Genomic DNA, 19,158 nt, shown 5'->3' on the forward strand with positions numbered 1-19,158 from the left:
TCACAGGTGGGTGCGTGGCTGGGAGGGAAGGGAGGCAGCTGTTCTTTGAGAGCTACCCTGATGGCCCCCAGGCCCTCCCCAGCACCCTCTGGTGGTCCAGCTGTTCTCACTGATACCCCATCCCTGCCTGCGGGAGCCTGTGGGATTGGAGGCTGAGAAAACCATGTGTCCACCCCAAGTCCAGCCTTAGTCTGTGGCTGGCTGGAAAGCAGAGGGAGCCCCTGCAGGCTCCTGCGAGGGGCCACGCCTGGTTTCAGAGCCTCTGCAGTCACGGCCTACTTGCACATGTTCAGCTTTGGTCCTCTGGCAGATTCACCCAACTCCTCTATTCTGTCCCAAGGGAAGCTGGTCAGTGGCCTTGGTTCTAGATCTTTCTCAGGCTGTAGGACATGGCTTCCCCATGGCGTGGCAGGATGGTTCTTTCACGTGACAAGATTTGCTTGTGTGTTCAATTTTTTCTTAAGAAGGAGGCCATAATAAGAGCCCTGGGGGTGTGGGCTATTGGGAGACCTGGAGTCTCGTTTTGCTCTGCCACAATCTTGGTGGCAAACCCCTCCTCCTCAGGTCTCAGCTTCCTCACATAAAACCCAGCAGGAGCCTCGACAGCCTCTGAGGGTTTATCTAACATCTCTGTGCCATTTGTAGAAACCAAGTCCCACAGAGGTGCCACATGTCTGCCCTCCTCCCCACATGGCACTGTTACCTGGCCCAACTGCATGCAAGGAGGAGTCCTTCTAGGGAGTGCTTTTGTCTCTGCTGCCTCCCTGCCTGGGACCCCGTGTTACGCTCCCTGATCCCCATAGCTTTTGGTCTCGGCCCTGCTCCTCAGGGGCACTGTTGCTAGCTCCTGCCGGTTATTCTGGGGTCTCCTAATTGGAGATTCCCCTCACTCTTCAGCAGCAATGGCGGACTTGGATTTGGGGATCAAGCACCAGAGAGAGGCTTTCAGGGAGGGCTTGAAGCTCTTGGTTGGGGGATAAGAGGTTAGTCACTGAGAGCTCTCTGTTATCTGGTCCTGATAGGGTCTCCAGGGGCTAAGGAATAGTTCTCCCTGCTTTCTCCCCTCATCTGCATCATCCCCACACCCCAGCTGTCCTCTCAGGCCTGTCTTCCCCACCTGCAGGAGGTTGGGTGGAGGGTTTGCCAGGTAATATGGGCCCATAGAGCAGGGCTGGGGGCTGATGGGATGGGGTTAGGTGTGGGCTTGTCCCTGCCCACTTGGAGCAGCTCACCCCAATCCCAGGAAGCAGCTGAGCAGTTGACTCAGGGTAAGCAGTGTTTGACATAATGAAATAGAACTCAACTTAGAAGTGAAGTCATGAAAAGCTCATATTAGATCATTTCTTGGCAGGGGGAACTGAGACATAGGTTCATTATGGGAGAGGAGCCCAAGGAGGGTCTCTGCATAGAACCCCACCTAATTACCTGATGTGCGCAGAGGCAAGAGTTTGTGGAAGGATCTCCTCCAGGCCGTAGGGTCACTGGCATTCCCATCACCCCTGACCTGCGGTGGCCACCTGATCATCTCAGAGGGAAGAGGGAGAGATGTCTACTTCTGAGAAGTGGAAGAGGGGCTGCGCTGTGGAGGGACAACCCCTGCCACAGCCATGCATGCCTGGTGCCGTGTTGGTCTCAGGCACAGAGTCTGCAACATCCATGTCTGGAGAGCTGGCTGGGACAGAAGGGAAGGCTCAGTCAGAACGCTCGGTTAGCCTGAGTCTGGCGTGGGATACACCACCTGTGCTGTGTGAAGTTGCTTACAGCCAAGGAAACCTCTGAAGGCTGGAGAGTGCAGGGTCTTTCAGGAGGGACTTCTTAGATATTTGTCAACCAAGAGTATTTGCAGGGGCCTGGTGCTAAGCTCTGGGCAGGCCTGAAGCCATGGACCTGCCTTCAAGAGCATCACTGTTAAGTGAGAAGGACAAGACACAGGTTTAAAGGAATGCCTCCTGTAAGGCATGAGATGCAGGAGCCCAGGGGGTGGCCTGGAGTTCAGAAACCTGGGCAGGTGCACAGAGAAGGTGAGGGGGAGCTGCACCTCCTGAATGGAGGCCGAGGTTTAGATGTGGGTGCTGCATGGGGAGGCAGGAGTAGCTGTGGGCCTGAATTTACATGAGGGCTCCCATGGCTGGCAGCACTTTGGTTCAGTGATGACAGGCTTTATTTTTAGACATCAGAGACTGAATTTATTAGGTGCAAACAACAGAGTGGCATAAACAAGAGGGATGTTTATTTTTCTCTTGCCGCCAGCCTGGATGGGCGTTCAGGTTGGTGTGGTAGCCCAAGAGTATGGGACCAGCTCCTTGCTTCTCACTGCTCTGCCCTCTCTAGAGGGTTGCCGCTGGCCATGTGGCCCATGGCAGCTCATACTTGTGTCCATGCATCCACCCGTGGGGACACCCACCTGAGTTTCCTTCCCAGGAACCTCTGGTTTCTGCCCATGAAGCAGCCATCTCCTGATGCCCCTTGCTGGAGGGATCAAAGTTGGGCGGTGTCCTTTGAGTGACCAGGAAAGCCCCACGTAGCTGGCCCGTGGCAGTGTCCTCACCACTCCTGTCACGCTGGGGCTCTCTGATGGAGGAGGACTCAGGTAGCTACCTGCTGAAGGGTGCCTTTGCTGACTGCTGCCCTGATGGGATGCTGCTGTTCCCTGCATCCTTCAAAGCTCCCTTCAGCCTGGCCTGCATGCATGCGCCCAGGCAGACACCCTCATGTTCCCTCATGCTGCTGCCAAGCTGTTCCATGCACACCTACCTGTACCTCAGCCAGCTTGTCAACCCTAAGACAGGAGTCAGGGTGGGCTCTTCTTCCTCAACCACTTCTGGCCTAGGGCCTTGTATTCAATAGGCACTCAGTAGTGATGCCTGAGAATGCCCTGCGTTTACCCAGGCTCAGTCCATGCAGTCATTCCCTACTGGCCCTTTTCCTCTGGCCACGCCAACTTTGGTGAGCTTTCTGGGGCCATCAAGATGATGGGAGAGCTCTGCTAACCCATTTTTACCCATGGAGACAATTAGTTTCAGGGAGAAACTGAGGCTACATTGAGATGGGGTGGCTGGCCGCTCTGGTACTCCTCTTGACCACCCACATTGGCTGCCCATGTCCAGGAAAGGAGGGTTGGCAGGGAGACACGGAGGTCCTGCATTCTGCCAAGTAAGCTCTGGGTGATGGATCACAGACCATGCTCTGCACTGGGGCCCAGGGCCCAGACGTGGCCCCATTTGTGTATTAGTCATGCACTGGGATGATTGATTCACCCCTAGCAGACTTCCATCCTTATCCTGTTTCTTACTTTAGCTAATGTCAAAGAGAAAATCTTGCTTTTTCTGAACGCTTTTAGAGGTAGAAAATGGGGGCAATATAGAGGAGATTGGGTCCCACGAGAGAGGAGGAAAAGAGCCCGGAGAGTATAGAGCAAGAAAATGGGGCTACAGGTAGTTCAGAAGAGGCCAACCAGCTCCGGCAACTGGGATTCAGCTGTATTTGGGATTGCCTGGCATCCTGCATCCTCCTTCCAAAAGACCTGTCCATCACCTAGTCATTTAGTTAGGATGTTAGAAGTTTCCAGCTTTTCATCCTAATAGGGGAAATGTGTAGGGATGGTTGAAAGAAAAGCGCTTGAAATGAGAGACTGCAGCAGCAGTACATTTAGAAAGCTTTTCAAGGTGCTGGCATGGGAGTTGGAATTCAGGAAAGAAACCAGAGGCATAGGAAAGGCTATATGCAGTCAGGAGTTGAGCAGCTGTTTTCTAACTGCACAGGTGTCCCAAGGACAGGAAATGAATATGCACCACAATAGCAGAGCCTCTGATTAGACCTTGGGAGGGACTTCCCTTGACGAAAGGACTTGCTGGCCCACAGTGTTGGCTGTGGAGCAAGGGGATGAAATCTTGGCTAGGAACCTGATGAGCATGACTCCTTATCAAGCAGGTTCACATGAAGCCCTGGGAAAGATGGGGGTGTGTCAGAAATGACGACTTTGAGTCTTGGCTGAGGGCCTATGATCCCAACATCCCCTGGAATGATAAGTGAAGGGGACTCCCTTGTTTCATCCTGATGCCCTGTAGCAAACTGAAGCATCAAGGGAGTCAAAGAGCCTTGTCCCAAGGGCCAGGAGAACCAGATGTTGACCTGAGAGTGACACTGCCTTCTGCAAAATGACTACACAGACTTCTTGGAGTCTCTCCAGAAATCTCTGTTTGCATTCTGTAACTCCATGAAATGCCCAACTGGATCCAAATCACTGCTACAGCAGGTCCAGGTCTTCCCAATTTCTCCCTGCTCCCCATCCCCTGAGACCTGTGCCAACCTTCAGGCCAGTTATATTGGCACCAACATTGACTCCAGCCCGGGGGTAACAGATGGTAGGTGGAGGAGAACCTCAAATACACTGATTACCTCTGGCCCCAGAAAAAGGTGGAAGGAGTTTTCTGCCAGTCAACTTGCTACCTTTCAGTAACTATAGGATTTGGTTCCATGCCAAATTAAAAAATCATTAGTGCAAATGATATCTTAGTAAAAGTGCCTACATTTTTTAGCAGCTTCCATGGATATGTAAGAAACACCAGGTATATGTTCATGGTGCTGCTTTCTGTTTGGTTCGTATTTATTGAGCCCCTGCTGTGAGCCCAGCAGATGCATATGAGTGGGAGCTTCTGGATCACTGCCAGTATGTAGAGTAAAAACTAGTTTACACAAGACAAGATGACAACATCCACCTAAGTTCCCCAAAGAGATATCATCCTGGCCACAAGAACTGCGGTGATTCCAAAGAGTGGTGCTGCTGTTTTCTGTGGGTAGGGAGGTATCTTGCAGGACATGAGGACTAACCTGTGCCTTTGAGAATGGGTAGGATGTTTGACTAGATGGAAGGGAAGAGAGAAGAAGATGAAGAGAGAAGACATGATGTTAACAAAGGTTAAATAGGGCACAGTGTCAGGATGTTGGGGTGATAGGAGGCAGCACAGCTAGAGGAGATGGATCATGTTGGATATTACTCGAGTGGGGGGCTAGGAATGGTGAATGCAGAGGGGCCTGTGTGAGGGCTGAGATGTTGGCACTGCTGCCCAACCCAGCCCCTGTTGTGTGCTTTGAACTTTTTATCTTGTATCTTTCTCTGGTGTTCCATATCGATAAAGTCGTATCATGGGCTCTCAGGTGGCAGGAAGCCCAGAGGTCACCTGATCCAACTCCCCACCTTGACGTATTTCCAGTAGCAGGGAGCATTTCCAGTAGCAGGGAGCATTTCCAGTAGCAGGGAGCTCACTGCTTCAGAAGGCATCTCAGCACATTGTTAGGCAGCTCCATTCATAAAAGCTCTTTCTTTGATTCAGCCACAAGCCCCTTTCTCATTGCTCCAGCTGATGGTTTTTATTTAACTCTTTTTTTTTTTTTTTCCTGAGACAGTCTCACTCTGTCGCCAGGTTGGAGTGCAATGGTGAAATCTCAGCTCACTGTAACCTCCGCCTCCCAGGTTAAAGCAATTCTCCTGCCTCAAATTCTTAGTAACTGGGACTACAGGCGCATGCCACCACGCCCAGCTAAATTTTGTATTTTTAGTAGAGACGGATTTTCACCATGTTATCCAGGATGGTCTCGATCTCTTGACCTCATGATCCACCAGCCTCGGCCCCACAAAGTGCTGGGATTACAGGCGTGAGCCACCGTGCTCAACCCAGTTTTATTTAACTCTTTTGCCTGTGTCTTATTTCCTCAGCAGCCTAGCAAGTCTTTTTAAGCTAACTATCCTCATTGCTTCATGAGGAATTGCCTTTGCTGTGGTTAAGTCATTCATTTGTTTATTTTATTCTTTTGCCTATTGATTGGATCCAATCAACCAGTCATCACTGAGGGTTGCTGTGCTCCAGGCTGGACACTGGGCACTGGGATGTGAGGAGCACAGCTGTGGTCACTGTTCGCATGGACGATAGCGTGGAGAGGACAGATGCTCAAGCTGCAATGCCAAGAAGTCTGGGACGTGACACGATGGTCCTTTGGGCCTGAGTCACATGCCCAGGAGCACTAGAAGTGTGCACTGTGATTCCCCTGAACACTCTCCCAGGACCAAACACTGAGCAACCTCTGTGCTAACCAGCATGTGTGTCTGTCTTTTAGAAAATGCCATCTGTCCCTGTCCTCAGTACCTTCTGGCTTCAGCTCACTCGGAGGAACAGGATGCCACACTTACTGAGCAGTGCTCACAACTAGCTCCTATAGGGAGAACCATCAGCAGCCATACACTGGGTGCTTGCTATATACATTCTGAGCCACATGGCTGGGTCTCTGCACTCAGGGAACCTAGAATCTACTTAGGGAAATAAGCCATTCTGGAGGAGACAGCAGCATGGTGAATATGGGGAGGAGGAGGCTGGTGTCTGCAGGGACTTGCATTCTAGCAGGAGAGGTGAGACATACAGGCAAAGGGGGAGCTACCATGCTGTCACGGAGGCAGCATTGCACTGGGGGTTAGGAGAGGTGCTTTCAGCCTGAGCTGTGCTTCCAGCTTACTATTTGATCATGGATAAGATACATTATCTCACTGCAGTCTCAGTTTCTGCTCTATAAAATGAAAGGAGGTGAACTATTCGTAAGGTCATCAAAATATTTTGTTAAAAATATAGACCTCAACTTCTGCCTCTGGAAAATGCAATAGATGTTCTCTTCCATATTTCTCCTGATAAATACAACTAAAAGCCCAGGGCATTCTATATAAAATGAGCACAAGAAGGCTCTGAGAGGTGGAGGGAAGAAGGCAGACCCACTGGGGTGCACAGGACCTGAGAAACGACACAGTGACGAGCTTCGTTTCTTTTTGTCTCATGCATCCCACACTCGATACTAGGAAGTGCCAAGTGTGGGACGCATGCAAAAAAAAAAAAAGTCCCAATAAAAAGCGGCTCTCTACCAAAAATGGACTAAGAAAAGATAGAAAAAGATAGGATAAAGGCTGGGCATGGTGGCTCACGCCTGTAATCCCAGCATTTTGGGAGGCCAAGGCAGGTGGATCACTTGAGGTTGGGAGTTTGAGACCAGCCTGACCAAAATGGAGAAACCCTATCTCTACTTAAAATACAAAAATTAGCCAGGTGTGGTGGCATGTGTCTGTAATCCCAGCTTCTCGGGAGGCTGAGGCCGGAGATTCGCTCGAACCTGGGAGGCAGAGGTTGCAGTGAGCTGAAATTATACAATTGCACTCCAGCCTGGGCAACAAGAACAAAACTCCAATTTGAAAAAAAAAAAAAAGAAAGAAAAAGATAGGATAGGATAGAAAAGAAGGAAAAAGATAGGAAAAGACCTAGCAAGACAGAAAAGTTTTTGATAATAACTGCTCTACCCCAGCCAAACACCACAGAAAACATCCCTAGCCCCACCCCCATCCGTCCCAGCCACGATTGAGCAGGAGCCCAGATTCCACCTCTCCTGGGCTGTGAGAGGTCTCCAACCCCATCAGAGTAGTGTCAGAGATGGCCAGTGGGGAGCTGTGACTTTCATACCTGCCAGCTGGTGAAAAGCCTCCTACCCACACCCCATGGTGTCATTGGGGATGGCAGGAACCTGACTTGCCCCCTCACTGGGCAATATCGAGGTATCCCTCTCCTTCCTGCTGGGGTGGTGTCAGAAATAGTGAGTCAGACTTCATGTATGCCCAGGGGTAATGAGACCAGCCCCACCACAGTGTCAGAGGGGACCACATGGGGACCCGAACTCCCAGCTCTACCCAGCAGTGACAGCAAGCACCCTGGGGTGTCAGAGGAGGCTGAGTGGGCAACCTAGACTTCCACTTCCTCCTGGCTATAATGAGGCTGTCCTCTTCCATTTCCCTGTCAGAGTGGTACCACAAAACAGCAGTTAAAGCAGAAGGTTTTAATGTAACTGTCTCATGAGCTAACGTGGAAATGTCCTGGTTTCAATTAAAACTCCTTTGTCATTCCACAAACAAGGAAGATTTCAAACTGAATGAAATAAACAACCAAGGATGTCAACACTGATATGCGAAATTGGACTTTATCATCATTAAACTTCTACTGGGGAAGTTAAGAGAATGAAGAGACAAGTTACAGAGTGGGAGAAAATATTTGCAAAATATGTCTGACAAAATATGTATTTAGAATATATAAAGAAGTCTTAAAACTCATCATTAAAAAACAATCCAATTAGAAAATGGACAAAATACATAAAGCGACATTTTTCACTGAAGGCATCTTTCCCTCAAGCTGATGTACAGATGGCAGATAAGCACACAGAAAGATATGCAGCATCACTAGCCATGAGGGAGACACAATTAAAACCCCAACAAGACATCACTATACTCCAATCACAATAGTTAAAATAATTATTTTAAGTGACAACATCCACTTCAACTTGGCAGTTTAAAAAATAAAAGGGATGGCCAGCCCAGTGGCTCATGCCTGTAATCTCAACACTTTGGGAGGCTGAGGCAGGTGGATTGCCTGAGCCCAGGAGTTCGAGAACAGCCTTGGTAACATAGTGAAACACCATCTCAACAACAACAAAAATACAGACATTAGCTGGGCATAGTGGCATACACCTGTGGTCCCAGCTACCCAGGAGGCTGAGGTGGGAGGATCACTTGAGCCTGGGAAGTGGAGGTTGCAGTGAGCTGTGATCACACCACTCTATCCTGGGTAACAGCGAGACCCTGGGTACTCCAACCTGGGTAACAGAGAGAGACCCTGTCTCAAAAAGAAAAAAAGAGAAACTAAGTGACAGCGGCCAGTGCTGGTAAGAATGCACAGAAACGGGATCCCTCACACAGGGGTAGTGGAGATCTAGAATTGTATAGTCATTCTGGAAAACAGTTTGGCAGTTGTTTCTTTAAAAAACAAAACAAAACAAAAAACCCCGCAAGTACCATATGATTGAGTAATTGCACTCCTGGGTGTTTATCCCACAGAATTGAAAACTTACATCCACACAAACTTGTACTCAACTGTTTATAGCAGCTTTGTTCACAATAGGCAGAAACCTGGAAGCAGCTCAGGTGTTCTTCAGCAGGTGAATGGTTAAACATGATGGCACTCAGCAATGGGAAAGAATGAACTGGTGATGATGCAGCAGCAGCCTAGGCAAGTCTCCGGAAATCATGCTGAGTGATTTTCAAAATGCCAGTCCTCCAAAGTCGCATACTCTGCAATTCCATTTATATAACATTCTTGAGAGGGCAAAGTAATAGAAACGGGAAAGAGGTTTGTGGTTGCCAGGATGAGGGAAGGGGTAGGGGCAGGAGGAAAGTGGACGTGGCTATAATGGGGCGGGCTTGTGATGGTGGAAGTGTTCTGTACTTAACTGTATCAGTGTTGATCCCCTAAGATGTTAAATTGGACTTCATCATAGTTTAACTCTTGCTCTGCTAAGGACCGCGTTAAAAGGATGATGAGACAAGTTTCATTGTACTAATGAGCTATATTTTCCCCAGGGAGGGAAACTTGGTATAGGGTACAGGGGATCTACTGTCTTACAAGTATATAAAAATCTATAACCATCTAAAAATAAAATGTGTAATTTGTAAAAAGTATAACACTTTTTGTTTCCTCAGAACCTTACATGGAAATTCCACATATAAATAGGAAAGGGACAGAACTGCTTGCTGGGGCAAAGGGCGGAGCCTTGCCTGCTTTCCCACCCCCACCCTCCCCCTGCCCACCTCATGGCTCTGAGAACATCTCTGCAGGGCTCCTAGGTCACCCCCCAGAACAGATGATCTCTCAGTCCTTTTCTGTCGTGACCTTCTGTAGTTCTGAATCTGGTACTAGCAGGAAAGGGCAGATCTTTGGAGCCTGCGGAGTTCACAGAAGGCCTCCTTGTGAGGGAGCTTTGGAGGATGGGATGGTATTGGAATGGGGAGTGTTGATTTTCTCCATCTGCTGGAAGCCTTTCCCAGGCAGGGGCTGGGGACAGTTGAGGAGGATCCCATTATTTCAGCAGGAGTTGGGCAGTGCAGCCACCCAGGAATGGCCTCTGGTATGGCCCTGTCCAGGACAGGCTCAAATAGCACAGCCCATTTAAAACCTAAATCACAATCCTAATTAGCTGAGAGAGAGAGTGGGCAGAGGGTGGCCTAGGAGAAATACACTTGACCGTAGGCATCAACATTTTCTCCTATCTCTCTCTGGCCTTTGGATCTTAATTAAAAGGCAAGGGGAGCATGAGGAAAAAGACAGCATGGACAGACAGACACAGATGTTCCAGCATGAAAAGAATGGTCTTTCCCTCTCCCGAACTCACTCAGCTTTAATGCTACCCAGAAAGCTGTCTCTACTGGGCTCTACCCTGCTGTTCTCCTGCCAAAGGCCCATTAGGGGTCTATTTCCCTCTTTCCCAGCTGCGTGTGGGGGCGCTGTCCTTGGTGCTGAAACACACACACACACACACACACACACACACACACACACACACACACACACAGAGAGAGAGAGAGAGAGAGAGAGAGAGAGAGAGAGTTGCCAAGAAAGGCCTGTTTTCCTCTCTTTTGGTTCTGCCTCCTGCCACCTCCCACTGTGCTTTCCCCCTTAGTTTCTCTCTGAGCAAATCCAACCATCCTCAAAGTCTGCTTTAGTTTGGGCGTGAGAAGAGTTTCAGATCTGGCCTACAAGAAGCCTCTGTTTTGGCCCAGGAGATGAGTCTGAGTTTCCCTTGTCCAGGAACATTTTATGTAATGTAAAAGCTCTCATGGTGTCTCTTATATGTTCCACCTGCCCTCCCCTACCACCCTACTCAGGAATTGCCAATCTAGTACATGTAGTCTTATGACCAATGGGGAAGTACAGGTTCAAAAAGCCAGAATGAGGCTGACTGCAGTGGCTCACACCTATAATCCCAACACTTTGGGAGGCTGAGGTGGGTGGATCACCTGAGGTAGGGTGTTCAAGACCAGCCTGGCCAACATGGTGAAACCCTGCCTCTACTAAAAATACAAAAATTAGCTGGGTGTGATGACTTGCACCTGTAATCCCAGCAGTTTGGGAGGCTGAGCCAGGAGAATCACTTGAACTCAGGAGGCAGAGGTTGCAGTGAGCTGAGATCATACCACTGCACTTCTGCCTGGGTGACAGAGTGAGACAGTGTAAAAAAAAAAAAAAGCCAAAGTGACTTCATGAGGCCCCAGGAAGCAAATTGCAGGCCTAGAATCCTGTTTTCCCCACTCTCAGCCCAAACTACATCCTCTGTCCCACAGCTAGCTCCCCGGGGAACCCTGTGTCCGTGAAGTGAGAGAACCTTATTATGGCTGGGCTTGCCTCTTGGCCCTCATGGAATCTGGAATGACATTCTGCACTGAGGAGAGTATGGACTGGGACTGGGAGACCTTTGAGGAGCCAGGACTGCATCACCTTTTTCTCTCTGATGCCCAGAGTTGGGTCCTGCATAGCCCAGCTGCTCAGTGACTGAGGGTGCACTGTATCCAGGGGTTGCCATTCAGGATGCCAGGGCTGAGGGCTGGCCACCTCTCCCCCAGTGTCACATGATGCAGCAGACCTGCTAGGGAAATCCACACCCGCCTGCCCTAGAATTCTCTAGGGGGAACTTCCCCCGTGACTGTCCCAACAATGGAGAGCATCCTCCTGCTATCCATTCCATTCAGCCACGTTCTGCCTAGTTTCTAAACACTTATAGCCTGGATTGTCATTACACATACACCCCCACCTATGCACTTGCACAGCAAAAATCACTGTGCAGTTGTATATTCATAAAGAAAAGCCAGCAACTAGAAGGCGTGTTGTTTTCACTGTGTCTGACTTTGTATGTTTTTCTACCATACGACAACTCACTCTCACCTTGTTGCATTCACCCAGGTACAGAGAGGCCGGCCTCATCGCATACCCACTCACATTCCATAATTCCTCTCCCTTTGCTGCAGATGATGTACTTCCTCCACCAGCAACTGCCTTCCCAAACACTGACAGAGATAGGTGCGGAGAATCCAAATGCTTGCAGGGAAGGGATATGTTCCTGCTCTATGGAAATCTCTGCAGTGGGGTCACTTTACCTGACTGAATAGAATAACTGCATAGTGTGCTATGGTTAGAACATGACCTCTGGGCCACGCTGTCTGTGGTCCCATCCTGGAAACTGGCTCCATGAATGTGGGTGGGTGCTCTGTGCCTCAGTCTCCTCATCAGTAAAATGGAGATGGTGATCGTACCATCGGCTTCCTAGGATTACAGTGACAGTGCAGCACTGGGCGGTGCTGGCATATACTGCATGCTGGGTCAATATCTGCTATTGTCATCGTTATTCTTGGCCCTTTCAGGAGTCTGACCTCCCCTGAGCTGGGGGTGTCTCTGGGGCCCTCCCAGAGATGACTTCAGTCTCCCTTCCCACAAGCAGGCTGTTTCCCTTTTCTTTTCCACATGGTTTAAAGTGCTCATTATCCCTCTGTGATCTGTTCTGCCAGCAGTATGGTGCGCCCTGGCATGGGGCCCCCTAATTGCCAGTAAAAGGGGCTGTTGCAAAGGATTCAACAGTGTGTTAAGTGCTAAGAACAACCCACTGAAAAGGATGATTGTTTTTGATAAGGCTTCTCAGAAACTTGGCATTTCAGCAACCTGTGGGGCAGGGCCTGGGTGATCTCAGGGTTGGAGAGGAGGCTGTGCTCAGAGGAAAGCCGTGGTTACCAGGGCCAACCATGGAATTGCTAACTGGAGAATGTTCTTTAAGAGGCCACTGAGGTTTCAATGGATAGCTGACAGTGCCTGACCACTGAGTCTGTGCGAAGAAATATTAATGAATGACCCTGGGTCCCAAGGCTAGGATGAGGGGTAAATGGGCAGGAAAATACAACAAGAAAGTGGAGGCACAGTTCCTACCGTCGAAAGGAGAGAGAGTTAACAGAAAGTGCATTAGTGGAGTATTTCCCAAAAGGGGTTCCATAGAACCCTAGTCCTGCAAAATTCTCTGTGGAATGAAAGGGAAGAGTGGGGCAGATTTCTAGCCAAAAAAGCTTAGGAAAGAAATATTTCCTACTCCACTTCCACATATATGAAGTTAACATCCACTGAAGAAGTTCTGCAATCAAAATTTCAACATCTTAATGATTTTCTACATTTTAATAATGTATTAGTAATCTTTTAATTCAGTGTATACCAAACATTTGACTATATAATCTTCTTGAATTTTTTCTCTGTTAAAATTTGAACATTTAGAGGAATGAGAAATGAGGACCATTTAGAGGAATGAGCCTTTCTAAAAGCATAGTCTGTGAACCATCTCAGCTACACTACATTTAAGCCACCAACCCTCCCTTCTCTCTGTGATTCTGATGCACACTGACATTGAGAGCCAGGGGATCGGTGCTTCCAGAGCACCCCAGGGAGCTCTGCAGTAGAACAATGGGGAGAGGAATCAGCCCAGCACTGGAGTGTGCAGGGTATGTGCTGTGAGCAGCATGTGCTGAGGGTTTTTGGGGCGCGAGCTGCTGAGGAGGCCGCAGAGCTGCAGGGAGGAAGTCCCCAGCTAGACCCTAGCAGAAAGGAAGACTCAGGGCGGTGGGGGCGGGGGCGGTGGAGAAAACATTCTTTTGTTTTCTCTGAGTCCAGGAAGAGGATAGTAGCCCAAAGAGAAATATAACTCCATATATGCTGCAGCTTCATGTGCCTGAGAGCCCCGTCACAGATGGACAGTGTGCAAGCCACACCCCCCGCATGTTACCATGTGGTAGCAGGAAGCTGAAGCATTGGACTTAAGAGGTGAGGAGCCTGGGATGAGCCGAGCCTAGGTTCCCTTTTCTCTGTCCTCAGCTTGACAGTCATCTCTCTGTGTGGATCCTCAGTGTAAGCCAGAGGTGAGGGTGGTGGGAGAGGGAGGTGTGTCTGTTTCCTGGTAAGAAGTTCCAGAACTCAGGTGCCTGCCTTTCTGCTTCTCTGACTTCTTTGGATATTTGGAGGGTTTGTGGAACAGGTGACATATCCGTGTGTATGTGTGTGGGGGACATGTATGTTTGTGTGTAATGTGTATGGATATGTGGGGTGTATATGTGTGTGCATGTGTGCATGGTCTAGTGTATGTGGGTGTGGATATGTATGTGTATGTATATATGCCTATATACATGGTGTGTATCTGTCTTGTAATGTGTATGTGTGATCTACATGTGTGTTGTGGTATGCAACCTGTGCATGTATGTGTCGTGTGTGTTGTATGTGGTGTGCACATATGGTTGTGGTATACATGTATACCACATGTATATATGTGGTGTGTGCATTATGTGTGTTTGGTGTATGCTGTGTATATGGGTGTGGCATGGATGTGTGTGGATGGATGGGTATATGTATTGTGTAAGTTTGGGATGTATATGCATGTGTATGTGGTATACACATGTATATGTATGTATACATGTGCATATGTATGTGTGACACATATTGTGTGGATGTGTGTATGCATACTGTGGATGTGTGTGGATGTGTGTGTCTGGTATGTATATGCATGTTTCCTGTGTATGTATGTATATGTATATGTGGCACATATTGTGTGGATGTGTATATGTGTACTGTGTATCTGTATGTATGTGTCCACGTGTCTGTTGTGTATATGTATGTGTGGTATGTACATGTGTATATGTGTGGTACATATTGCATGGATGTATACTGTTTATGTGCTTGTATGTATGTGTCTGCATGCCTGATATGTATATGCATGTGTAGTGTGTACATGTGTATATGCATGTGTGGCACATATTTTGTGGATGTGTGTGGATGTATGCGTCTGTGTCTAGTGCGTATACGTGTGTGTGTGTATGTGTGTGTGTGGAATATGTACATGTATGCATATGTGGCATGTGTGTGTGTCAGGGGCTGCAAGGTTTGAAAGTTGGAGTTCAGGACCTAAGAAGGGGCTATCCAGGCACTTGTATGGCTGTGAGCATTTGCCTGGCTTTGGAGCCATGTGGCACAGTTGGGCGACAGAGTGACCACTTGGGTACTCTCAGCCCAGGGCAAGCGGGCCCTGGGGATGCATGTGAAGCCGTTGGCCTCCTGGATGTCTGGTTTAGCTTGGCAGTTAGTAACTCTGTTGAGCAAAGTCTGGTCCGCCTGGGTACTGCCTGGGCCACCACCTTAGCATCAAGGAACAGCAAAGGAAAGCTCTGCAGGTGAGACCCTTCCTGTTGTGGGCTGAAGCTGGAAGAAGATGGATGTTTTATCCACCTGCCAGGCTATTTCTCCAGCCTCTGTTGATAAAAGTTTGGCTTCAGTGGCTATATGCCTGTCTCATGAATCAAAAAAAATTCCAAGGAGGTTTCCTGATTCTTGATATGCACTGCAGTTCTTGTACCAAGTAGGCAATAAGGAACATGGCCTCTGTGTCCTCTATACCTACTTCTCCAGAGACTCAGCTTCTCGTCTGCCAGGCCCCAAGTCTTCATGGCAATATCCTTCCTGATATTCAGACAGAAATGCCAGTGCCTTACCCACAGCTCTCCTCCACATGTCCAGTCCTGCTCAGCGGCCTGAGTCCTCATTCTTCCTGGTGCTATCGCCTCCACCTGCTGCCTTCTCCAGGGCTGCTGAGCTTCACGGCTCCGGGGGTGCCACTCACATGATATTCTTTCCTGGAGCTGTGTCCCCAGGGCTCCCTGGGACTGCACAGAGATGACGTCCAGCTCCTTGGTTTGTAAAGGGCTCACCGTGCTGGCACTTCTGTTCAGCTCTGAGCTCAGAGTTGCCGTCATCACAGGGGAGGAAATGAGGCAGGAGGCAGGTCAGTGTGAGAGTTAACGAGACTCAAGCCTTGTGGCAAAGAGAGGTGAGAACTGACCCACAGGCCCAAGGTGGGCTGTGAGACAGAGCCCTGCGGGGCAGAGCAAGAGAGGAAGGAGGAGCAGCCTGGTGCAGAGCTGTCCGGCGTAGGGAGGGTGAAGTTACGTGGCTCACGAGGGAGTCAGGAGGCTGAGCTGCAGGGTGGGGGTGGCTTGAGGAGTGGGGTGTGTGCTGGGAATGGCAGGGATATCGCTGGGTTCCTTGGCATTTAAATATGGATGTAGGCGATTGATACCAGTTCGGGGATATGTTCTCTGAGTTGTAAGGAGTTGCAGGGATTCAATGAGGGGAATGTGTGAGTCCGTCACCGGTGACGTGTGTTGGTTGCGTGACTGCCATGGCTCTCAGGAGAGCACTGGTTCCCTCTGTGACTCTACCACTTGCTCCCCAGCTGGGCCATGGCCCCTATCCCCAGGCCACTGTTCCTCACCCCCAACACAGAGATGACAGCGACTGGCCATGGGGCTGTTCTGCAGGTGCACGGAAGGGTGAGCTTCCTCTGTAAAGAACAAACACTCGCCTGCAGGCACAGCCTCTGCCCTGACTCTTTCCTTCCCATCAGCCAGGGGTGCATTTCCCTGATCCCAGGAATCCCTGATCCCAAGTCCAGAGATCGGTGGGTCCCCCTCCAGGGATGCTGCTTTGGAAGTGCCCAAGTTTGCCCTGCTCAGCCACCTCCCTTAGCCTGAGGGTAGTGCCCCCTCCTCCAGCCAGAGAGGTTCCTGCCAGCTCTCTGCATAAGGGCCTTGACCCCCTACACAGCTGCTGCCAGTGACTGCTGCCAGGGACCTGTCCTCCCTCCCTGTCAGCTGAGGAGTAGTAGCTGAGATGCCAAACTCCAGACCATGAGGGAGATTTATGTGCCCATCTGCATGGCCCTTCAACTGGCTTCAAGGTGAATCACCCTCTTCTTGGAAGACACTTTGCATTTCTGGGTTTGGCCATGGCAATCTCTACACAGTTGCGCTTTCTCTCTCCACCCATGTTTCTCACTCTGTAGGGGCCTTAAGGGCCTGGAATCCTAGGACAGCAAATCAATCTTGACATCCTAATCTTGAATCAGTCTTTCTTCCAGCCCAGAGGCAGTAGGGCTGTGCTTCCTCCTGTTACAGAGTGACATCTCTTCAATCAGTTGGCATGAATTCAAGCCAATGTGGGGGCACAAAGAGAAAGAGGCAGTCCAGTGGAGAAGCTTACAGTCTACTTGGGGAAGGTCTAACATTTTAAAGAGAGCAGTGGCCAAGTGATGATCCACTGATGCTGAATTTATAAGCGCCAGAGAACATTGCCTATTTAACAGGTCAGGGATTAGGGAAGACACGTGTGGAGAAGGAGGGACTTCAGGTCACTGGGCTAAAGGGGGAAAATGAACTGCATACTGAGTAAGGTCTGCAGTAGGTGCCTTGGAAGCAAGAATTTTGTTTGCATGTTTGATTTTTTTTTTTTTTTTGTCTTTGCTTTTTATGTTGTTTTGGGCTGCTATTCTGGATGATAATTACATTTGAGGCCTGGGAAAGGGTTGTGAACAAGCCAGTCAACATCTCGGGAGGCAGGGGCTGTCCCCTTGAGGGTTGTGTGATAGAAGGCGAGTCTCTCCAGCTAATCTGGAGTTTCAGAGTTGCATTTGGAGCAAGCAGGGTCCCAGGAGTTGGGATGGGGAGGATGTGAGACAACTCAAAGAAAAGGGAGAGACGGTGATCCTAGAACATTAGGGGCTATCTGCTTGGAGGACGGGCAACCATGCTGTAATTGATTAGTGATGTCTGCCCCTTGCAGGAGAGGGGATACTAGCAGCACACATGCCAGTCAGAAGGAGCCCATTTACAGGGCATGGTATTTCACGCTGGGATCTCTTTATTTAAATAGGAAGAATCTGAAGTCCAGACTGGTGAAGTGACTTCAGCGAGGTCACACAGCTTATTAAAGCAAGAGAAAAACACATGTTTGGAGAAGATGTTGAAAATCTCTTGCAGTATATGTCAGGAGCACTGAACTTCCAGCTCTGGGAGGTGGGGGGTATCCCTGTCATCAAGGGCCTGTGGTCTCCTGTGGGAGAGAGGTCACAACAAGAAGAATAAGAGAACTGCAGAAGACTGGCTCAGCTGCTGTAAGTCACCCACGTGGATGGCAAGTTTAGGGCAGAGCAAGGTGATTGTAGTTTGGGAGGCCAGAGGTGCTTCCTGGCCTAGCCAAGCTTTGACAGATGGGGCACATTTGGAGAGGGCAGGAGGGGAGCAAGGCCCAGTTGACAGGTCACGGTCAGTAGCAAAGGGGATTACAGGGATGGGACAGGAAGGGCATGGAGAGGAAGCACCCAGGGTGATGGTGGCCCCAAGTAAATGTGGTTGATTTGCTAGAAAGAATTGTGTGAGCTCTCAGGGCATCCTAGAATAAGGAAGTTCCAAGTGACTTAGAACTGCAGGCTGCAAGCTGCTGGTGCCCAGAGGGAGGGACCAGTCCTCATGTTATCAGTGAGACCCAGGAAGGCTGAGGGACTTGCCCAGAGTCAGACAGCACAGGGGTTTCTCCCCAGTCAGACAGCACAGGGGTTTCTCCCCAAACAGTCCCCTTGTCCCTTTGACCCCCATGAGCCCTCCACCTCTCCTCCAGGCCCTCATTACCTCCTGCCTCCTGTCTGTGGGGGCTGGCGTGCCTGGCCCCTTCTGCTTGGAGGCTGGACTGTCCAGCCTTTCTGGTTTGTGTGCCCTCTCCTAGTTAATCAAAGCTGTTTGCTCTCTACCGCCCTCTCTCGGAAGGTGGATTGGTTCCCCTTCCTGTCACTATCTGAGTGCTCTGACCATGCATCCGTAGTTTGCCTGTTCCTGAACATAATCGGTTCTCTTTCGCATCTGGGTTCTTTTGTTCCCTGCATGTTTGTGATGTTTATTCATGTTGTTGCTTGTTGTTTTACTTTATTTGTGCTCACTGCGGTGTGATACTCCAACACGTGAACACACCACGGTTTATGTTCATTCATGCCAATGACAGGCATGTGGTGGGCTCCAGTTTGGAGCTGTCATGGCTGGTGCTGCTGTATACGCTTTGTGTACACGTTTTTTGGGGGAGCATCTGGGCGTATTTCCGTGTGTTTATACCTGGGAGTGAATTCCCAGGTCATGCAGCAAGCACACGTTCAGCTTGGGTGGATGTTGAAGTGCTGTTTTAAAGAGTGTGACAATGGAAACCAGACTGCAGGGGTAAAAAGGGCTGGGGGGTATCAGGCGTGAAGTCAGGGGGTTGGAGAATTTTCCAGGGAGCTCACCAGCCAGAGGGCAGAGAAACCGAATCATAGAACCTATACTGAGTAAAGAGGTTTCTGTCTCTGGGGTGAGTCATGTAGGGAACACCAGAGCATGGGTTTGACTGAGAGAAATCCAGTCGCTGGTATAGC

General features: G+C 49.6%; 1 protein-coding gene across 33 annotated transcripts in view; it reads left to right on the top strand.

Annotated features, from left to right (window-relative positions):
- CTIF (cap binding complex dependent translation initiation factor) overlaps positions 1–19,158 on the top strand; it is a 322,513-nt gene that overhangs the window by 97,506 nt on the left and 205,849 nt on the right. The window lies entirely within an intron of this gene.

The sequence above is a fragment of the Callithrix jacchus genome, chromosome 13, assembly GCF_049354715.1.
Source record: "Callithrix jacchus isolate 240 chromosome 13, calJac240_pri, whole genome shotgun sequence".
Lineage (NCBI taxonomy): Eukaryota > Metazoa > Chordata > Mammalia > Primates > Cebidae > Callithrix > Callithrix jacchus.